Here is a 9,408-nt window from a genome sequence, read left to right as displayed (position 1 = left end):
AGAGATTTTCTATTTAAACCCCGCACTTCTCTTTGTTCACCCCAATACTTAAATCATTAAGCTGTTTGTAATACCCCGAAAAAATTCAAGGTGGATTTTCATATTTTAGTGAAAAATAATATAATGGTGGAGAATGATTATGGGTATTTTTATCAAGAGATTTTGGATTGATATTATTAAATCAAGTATGTTTAATTTGAAGTTGGACAAAAATGACCAAAAAATACCCCTATGTGTGAAAGATTACCAAAATACCCTTGTAGATAATAACCAAAAAAAAAAAAAAAAAAAGAAAGAAAGAAAGAGAGAAGCAACGTGGAAGCCAAACATTCATCCTTTCCTTCATTCTTCCCCCATTCCCTCTTTCATTCTCTTCAAAATCTGATTTTGATCTCAATTTGGATGAGTTGTAGACCTAGAATGGATGAGTCACCTAGTCTAGGCTAAGAAAATTAATTGCATAAACTAAGATAAGTTTTGGGAGGAAAGAAATGGAATTTGGGTGAGGAAGAAAGGAGAAAATAGGAGGAAGAGAAGAAGAGAGTTTCTAAGGTGAGTCAATTTCGAGAATTTTGGTTTTAACCTTGTGGTTGTATGATTTTAATCTCTTAAAGAATGATTTGAGTCATATGAGTGTTGGGAAGCTTGAATTGGAAGATGTTGAATCTCTATTTTCGGGTTGGGTGGATAGAGTAATTTTTCAAGTGTGGGTGTTGTTGATTTTGGTTTCATTTTGAGTTTTTGATGAGTTCTAATGGTAGGTATGAGGTTTAGAAGAGTTTTAGAAGTCTTAGGAACCACTTGGAGTGTTAGAATGGTTGAAAACAACTTTGAACAAAATCTGGAAATTTGCATTTTTTGGAAATTTTCAGTCCACGAGCCTCACTTTGGCTCTGATTTTCTCCTAATCCTTTGCGTTTTTGAGGAATCCATCTATTGAGTTTTGAACTAGACTTGACAAGGAACAACATACAATTGGTTTCATCGATTTTGGTTGAGTTTTGATAGGTTGAACACTTGTGCAAAGTTTGGAAAAAAAACTCTGTTTTCTGCAGAAAACCAGCCACGAGTCCAACTTTGGAGTTGGTTTTCTCCTTCGTTTTAGATCCGTTTTCAGTGTGGTTTGTTAGGTTAGAAACTAGAGATACTAAGCTTCAAAACCACTATAAGTTTACCCATTTTCGTTGACGTTTGGTTGGTCAAAATGGCTCACAAAAATCTGGGATTAAATCTGGAAAACAGGGGAAGTTGCAGGATTTCTTTTTCAAGATGATGAACAGTAACCGGAGCAAGCCCACTCGCGGCTCCGGCAAGTGGCGGCTGTTCCGGAAGCTTCCGACGCCATATTTTTAGTCCATTCAACTTGATTGTTCGATCCGAGTCCGATGGTATATGTTTTGAGTCAATCCGAGGTGGTACAAAGTATGGGTTGTTGTGGGGCCCACGGGACCCAAATAGTAACATTTGGTTAATGAGTGTCGTTGGCCTTGTTTCAGTGTTGACGGGGCATAGGACAAGGTTTTAGATTATTTTTTATGAGATTTGGCGGCTTTGAACCCTAGGTTGGTCCTAAGGGCATTTTCGTCATTTTTAAGCAAAATCTTTGAAATGCGTAAGGTTGAGGTTGGTCTTAGGTGAATAGCGTGAAGATTGCTCAATAATAATTTGGATTTGAATTTGTTCAGGAATTGGATCAAAAGTGTAGATTCGACAACTCCGAGAACTTCCGAAGGGTAAATTTGGTACTTTAGCTAGCTGGACTTGAGGTAGGGTTTCCTGATTTCCGGATGATTGGGCTATATCACTTTTAATCTTGGTGCTTATATATAGTATTATAAATATGAATATTATTTGATGTTATGTGAATGTTATTATTGATGTCTTTCCATTAATATTATTGTTGCTTTGCTCGATGAATATTATTTGATGTTATGTGAACATTATTATTGATGTTTTTCCGTGAATATTATTTGATGTTATGTAAATATTATTATTGATGTTTTTCCATGGATATTATTTGATGTTTTGTGAATATTATTATTCATGCGATTAAGCCTGATATATTATTGTTATTATCTGTGGCATTATTCCGCAGAAATAAATGATGTTGTGCTGCACTACATATGCATCAGAAATACAGTGGTGTTTGGAGTGTGTGTGTGTGTCGTTTGAGATATATCTGAGGGGTGGGAGAAGGCTTTAGATATATCTGAATAAAATGTGGAATATATTCAGGTGACGGGAGCAGAGCTTGAATATATTGAGGTGATGGGAGCAGGGCCTCTAATGATAAGTGAAAGTTGAGAAATTTGTAAACAAAATGAAAAGGGTTAAGGGACGGATGGGCGCTAGTTCATATTTCAGGGTATTCGGAACCACAGTGGTAAAACGCATGGTATGGGACATGCAGGCTTGTTGCCCTAGGATATGAATTAGTGGGATTAGAAGGGAGTGAGTTTATGGCATCACCGCATATGCAAATTTATTTTATCTAGTATGATTACATAATTTATATATTTTGTGTTGGTTGATGCATGACACTTTGATTAACTGTGATAGCTGATTTTGAGGGGATTGACGGTACTCTACTGGGCATTGGAATGCTCATACCCTAATAGATTGTGCAGGATTAAAGAAGAAGTTTGAGGAAGCGGGTTTCAACTAAGCTGCTGGGCTTTTGTTGTTGATTTGTGTAATTAATATTCGTAAGTAGTCAACCGTTTGTTAAAGATCTTAGTGTGTAGTTAACTACAAGCTACTGCGACTCTGATTCTGTGATGTTAAGTAAATTTGTATTATTTTTTTTGTGGCTCTATTTCTCATCATATCATGGTTGTAGGATTTTATTCTTATGACTATGGTATGACTCACGCCATGATTCGGGAATATTCTTTATTTTCGAATTGGGTCGTGACACTGTTAGTTTTATTATTGTGTAAAAAGACAAAAAAGGTCATCCAACTCAATACTTAACCATAGTACATCTATACACACACCCCACACACCCAACTACTCTTCATATTAAGTTTTAGAAAAATACAAACCCTCTATATTCTATTGCCAGATTACTCCTTTTTAAAGACATAAAATGTTGAGAAGCCTACCTCTTTAAAATCTGCGTGGGAGCTGATGGAAAGGCTTATTGATTGCTTGGCTATAATGATCTTATTCTCTACCCTTTGTTGATTGCTTGGGTGTTCTGATTTTTTTTTTTAAAATTTTATATTTACTTGACTTCTTATATGCTCAAAAGTAAACAGTAGATGATTACTGTACCTTCGTGTAAGTTAAATTTGTTCTTGCCGAGGTAAGTTGCACCTTCTTGTCTACAATGCAAATAAATATCTCCTCATTTAATTTCTAATTTAGAAATCTTTATTTGGTCTAGGATCTCTTTCCATTAACAGTAAACGATATAATGTAATAATTAGCGAGTCTATCTGTCTTGCGGCAAGCACATGCGACCTTCATCTTCTTCTCAAAAAATAGGGGCCTTCTTCATCTTTTCCCCCCACTATTTAGTTTAGATATATGTTTTTTTTTTCTATAGTTTGTATTAGGAAGATAGTGGGGTTTAAATAGAAAAACTCTTTTATTTTTTATTTTTTCAAATTGGGGAGTATTTTAGGGTAATTTGGAAAGATAGTGGGGTTTTCTTAGAAATTGTGAAAATTTAAATTAGAGGTTGGGGTGAACTTAGAACATGGGGTGAACAAAGAGAAATGTGGGGTTTAAATAGAAAATCTCTAATTATTTCATATGATGTTTTGCAGGAAAAGTAGCATCTTCAACCAAATTTTCCAACAATACACACATATTAATGATGATCATATATATGAAATAATTCAGATTATACAAATTAGATTTTTGCAATCTGATCAATGTATACCGGGTTATTGGCAGCAACTCCACCGTCGGTGAGATTGAATTCTCTTGATTCACCATTTGAATTTGTGGGGGTGCTGAAGTTCCAATGCATATGTCAGAGAGCAAAGCATCTAAGTTGGGGTTCTTTTTCAACTAAAATCATGACAAACATATATATACAAAATCAAGAAATGTTCATAAAAAGAGCACCATTAGAATTAAATTATGTAAATATATGCATGTGTTTCAATTAAGAGATAATTAATAAACAAACCTGATAGTGGAGAAGATAACTGGTTGCAGCTGCTTTATATCAAAAGTTGGGATTACAACGTTAGTTAATGTGTCGCGCAAATGTTGGTCTCCTAATTTTTCCTTCACCATTTTATGTAAATACTTCCTATCATATTTTGGTCTCCTAATTTTTCCTTCATCATTTTATGTAAACACTTCCTTGGTCTCTGATGGGCATATTTCATATTATATATTTAACCCCATTCTTAATATATTTTGGTTAATATTTTGGAAGAATTTTGATACTTTGAATTATATTTTCAATATAGGACTTTCGACTTCCTCTGGAGCAAAACATAATCAAATGGACGAATTTTGGAGTAATTCCAGTTGGAGGACGTTCGTGAGTCACTTGGCTTGATCGTATCAAAATTTCAGACTTGTCTACCAAGCGGTTATTTTCTGGTGATAAAATAAAGGAGCAGTGCGCGGTGCTGGAATAGTGACGATTTGGGCTTTTATTGTGTTTTGGAGCCCAAGATGACCTCTGATGGATTCGTGGCCTTCTGGAGAAGTGTTCAGAACGTTTTTATCTTTAAAACGAGCTGTATTGGGCCGGATTTGGAGCAGATTTGAGGCCAAAACGTGGCGGGGCAGATTGGGGGCAGATTCTCCTAGTCCAATTTGGATTTTATGTCATGTCATTATTTTATTCTATTTAGTTTCCTTGTGGGGATAGAAAAGCAGGTTGTGGGCAGCTAGGTTTTAGGAAGTATTTAAGTTCTTTTTCACAACAAATTTAGGACTTCTCTTTTGGCTTTTGAACGCGACTTTTGCGAGGATTTTCGAAGAACTTCTTCTTCACGGTGTTTTTATTCTTATTCATTCTAATGATATTTTATTTGGTTTTAATTATGAACATGCGTAACTAACTCTCTTTTGCTAGGGTGAGGCCACGAGCCTTAGCAAGAATATGTAGTTTCTATCCAATTTTCTTATGATTATATGCATGCAGGTTTTCGAATTATTCATCACTGGGTTAAACTATCTAAGTGTCTTGATGCTTGATCACCATTAGGATGTTTAGAAAAGTAATTTGATGCAGTTTTGGTTGGAGGTCGGTCCCTGAAATTGACGAAGGCTTCTTGTGATTAATATGTGCAAGTTCACTTAGGATGAATACCACGTCTTAAGGGTTGCATGGTTTTTCAAAAGGTTTCACAGAACTTAATGAGTCATGTATGTTTAGATTTGATCTGAATACCACAGACGGATTGCATGTGTGATATACGCTCTATGTTGGGGGTCCAAGTAGGCATATATTAGGAATACCGAACCTTCGAAATATGCATGTATAGGTCATAAGTAATTGGGAGAACTATATAAGATTGTTAAGGTGACGGCGGATCCCTAGTGCTTTCTTAATTTGATTTCTAAAAACACAACTGTTTATCTTGCCATTAGCTTTAAGTTTGCATATTGCTTTATTTTTATTAGTTAAATTCGTTTTAAGTTAAGGTCTTAAAATCAAACATCTCAACTTTCTCTTTTACAATAATTAATTAGAATTTGGTTGCTACGAGTTATTTAATAATCCATGCGGAGAACGACCTTGCGAGAATCATTTATACTACAATAACCTTGTCATTCTTGCAAGTTTTGTAGGAGTTTTAACCCTGTTTGCGCAGGTACTGAAAAGCCTATCAGTCTCCCTAAAACTTTCAAATTCTCCGCGACATTGACGAGTGGAGAACTGTTGTACATGGATGAAAATTAATTATCGTGAAACATTATGTATACGAATGTTGTAGTACAAAAATCTATGCAGATGCTGATTTTCCTAATGATGCCCATTATAAATGAATGCACAAATTATCTTGGTTTTGGAGCCTCATAAGTTCTTCTATGTACTTCAACTTTCTAGCAAATACCCAAGTCCTAAATTCTAAAGATGAGCTAAGAAGAATTACATACATGACAACTAATGATGCATGCAGGAGAACACTATAATGCATGGAATGCATACATAAAAATATTACCTTCACTGAGCTTGGTTGCTTTGGGTAATTATGAAGTTGATTTCAGCCACAGTAGTCAACTTAGCACTAACTTGAATTAGCCTAAATTCTTTGAGCTTGATCATACATATGAGATTACATATTTGTCAAGGAAAGCTAAAAACATTAGCTAAACAAATTGGAAAACTCATCTATGAGACAAGTAGCAAGAAATTTGCATATTGTGGAAGGATTTGGTGGCTCTTCTTCATGATAAAAGGTACTCATGTTGGAGTTAAAAGTTTCTCTTGAGTGTTGGTTTGTAAACCGCGGGGACTAAAAGATATCTACAAAACTAACGTTGGTGTGTGTCATTCTTACAGTAATCTGCTGATTTGATAGTGGCCTCTCAGCTTATTAGAAATGGAGAATATTGCTTTATATCCTTTGGAATAAAGATAAAGCTAAAAAGAAAGCGACGTTATAACAAAAGTTCAAACCCCCCTTTGATGTTGCAACACTTAATTGTTCCATGGACCCTTCACTTCATCCGTTTCTTTCGTTCTTCCTACATTTAGTGCCTCTCCTGTAGTTTTCAAATTTACACTTAAAGTTGAAGCCATTGCGAACTAGGACATGTTACCAAACTGAAATGGCTATATGTGAAATTTGCCAAAAGTGAGAAAGCCTGCCCCTTATTTCAATGGAAGACCATATAGGATCAAGTTAACACACCCAAATTTCATTTTCATTAAAAGCAATCAAACTAGTTAAATTTATAGCGATTGCCCAACAAAAAAGGGTAAAACAATAGCCACAAGAGCCAATACAAATACAAATAACCATACAAAGTTATTATAAATACAGAAGCACAGTAATCACGAAGGGTTTTTAAACCCTTTATGTGAAAATAGCACTTAAAGCCATGGAAAGTTCACAAAGGGTTTTTATTTTTAACTTATTGGGGATGGATAGCCATAAATGATAACGTGCGTCGTTATCCATTTTAATATGAATGTAAGTTATCCATTTTAATATGAATGTAAGTATCCGGACTTCAAAATAAAACAAAAGTTGCTGGTCCAAAAAATATATTTTTAATCCTTTTTTTCCTTTTACAAAGAAAGCAATGAATTTTATTAATAAAAACAAAAATACACAGTGGTGCCGACACGTTAAAACCTCTTAATTGCAACACATTTGCATGGTTCATTTTTTTTAGAAAGATAATTCATTTATAGAACTAAAGCCATACAACAAGCGACATCATATTTCCTTAAACACTATAAAAATGAGGTTATATTATTTTATGGTTTATTTTATGCCCTGACCAGTCGCCAATAAAATTCAATCTTTAAAGAAAGGGTTTGAAAATTATTGTGAAGTAGATATTGAGCATGCATATCCACAAAGCAAAATTGTCAACTTGGATTACGATTGTTTTGTGGTCTGAGTTAATAGTCAACTTGGATTACGATTGTTACCAGCATGTCCACAAAGCAAAAGCTTAATCATTGCACTAAATCAAAAGGTTTTGCAGCTTTACTGTCACTTAAAGGAAACTCAGTGTAATGGCTCTTGGCCAAAATACATGTTTCACACTTAAAACTGGACTAATCACAATAGCGGAATAAAGATGGAAACAAACGCTTAAGGTAGCCAAACAACGAGTGTCCGAAGCGACGATGCCATAACCAAATTTGTTGTTTGTCTTTGACACTGCAACTTTGAATAGTATTAATGACACGATCACGAATTGGCGCGGCAGGCAATGTCAAATAATATAACCCCCTTATCCATTTACCATACTCAATTGTCTCGTGAATCTTGAAATCCTGAAAAGAGCAATGTGTGAGATAGAAAGTAGAAGAAGCATTATGTAAGACCCGTGTCTTGGGGAATCAAGAACGGTGAGCAATCCCACATCGCTCGGGGAGGGAAATGTGAAGTGCTTAAATGTGTGGGCACTTCTCTTCCTAGCACGAGGCCTTTTGGGAGCTCATTGGCTTCGGAGTCATGGAAACTCCGAAGTTAAGCAAGTTGGGGGCTAGAGCAATCCCAGGATGGGTGACCCACTGGGAAGTTGCTCGTGAGCTCTCAGAAATAAAACCGTGAGGGCAGAGAGGGGGGCCCAAAGCGGACAATATCGTGCTAGGGGAGTCGGGTCGTGACACATTAAGTTTATCAAATAATTGACCAACAAATAACAAGTTACAATGAATAGTGGGAACTAGTAACGCATGAGACAATGGTATAGTAGAAGTAAGAGAGGTTGTGCCCTCGCCGGTAATTGGAAAGGGCAAGCCATTAGCATTAGTTATGTATAGGTCACGGGTGTTACTAGACAACTCATAAAAAAATTTACCATTATAAGTCATATGATCAGTAGTATCAGTGTCAATTATCCAAGTATTAGAGCCAATGCCTGGAATAGAGTCAGAAATACACAAATTTGCAGAAGCAGCAACAACAACACCAACAATGAAGTTATCACCCATGATTGCAGTGGAAACTCAACAGATCATGGCAGAGTACACAACGGAACACAATAAAGGCACAAATATGGCAGATGCACGAAGACGGGAATGGCACAAATACAGTGGAGGCACGAACACTATAACACAACACACAAACCCAGAAGGGCACAGACGGTACAAGAAGAAAAAAAAATGGGTCTAGATCATGGGTGGGCACAACACACAGGTCACCAGAAAGTCGGCTCTGATGCCAAGTCAAACAATATGGGTTAGAATATTTTCATTCTCCAAAAGGAGGTATTTATAATACAAATGTGTAAACCCTAGTAGGGTTATGCAAGGAAACAAATAAACTCCTAATTACACAAAATTTAAACAAAAGAGAAAGAAATAAAATCGTAATAAAATAAAAAATAAATCTCCTAAGCAAACTAAAATCTCACCAACAAAAAGATGCTCATGTTGGAGTGAAAAGTTTCTGTTGAGTGTTGGTTTGTAAACCGCGGGGGACTAAAAGATATCTACAAAATACATGTCATTCTTATTCGACTTATCCAAATTGACCTGTTTATTTGATAGTGGCCTCTCGGCTCATTAGAAATGGAGAATATTGCTTTATATCCTTTGGGGTAAAGACAAAGCTAAAAGGAAAGCATTAGACGTTTTAACAAAGTTCAAACCCTTCAAACCCCCCTTTGATGTTGCAACGCTTACTTGATCCATTGAAGACCCGTCACTTCATCCGTTTCTTTCGTTCTTTCTACATTTGGTGCCTCTTCTGTAGTTTTCAAATTTACACTTAAAGTTGAAGCCATGGTGAACTAGGACATGTT

General features: G+C 35.7%; 1 long non-coding RNA gene across 1 annotated transcript; it reads left to right on the top strand.

Moving 5' to 3' along the window:
* Positions 1-241: 241 nt before the first annotated feature.
* LOC148297983 (uncharacterized) lies at positions 242-2,886 on the top strand. The gene is made up of 3 exons (XR_015833012.1): positions 242-552; positions 1,686-1,766; positions 2,619-2,886. It is a non-coding gene; the product is annotated as an uncharacterized LOC148297983 (long non-coding RNA).
* Positions 2,887-9,408: the final 6,522 nt, after the last annotated feature.

Source organism: Prunus avium, chromosome 1, assembly GCF_965620075.1.
Source record: "Prunus avium chromosome 1, drPruAviu1.hap1.1, whole genome shotgun sequence".
Lineage (NCBI taxonomy): Eukaryota > Viridiplantae > Streptophyta > Magnoliopsida > Rosales > Rosaceae > Prunus > Prunus avium.
The sequence above is the reverse complement of the archived record's forward strand: the minus strand, read 5'-3'. Positions and strand labels throughout refer to the sequence as shown.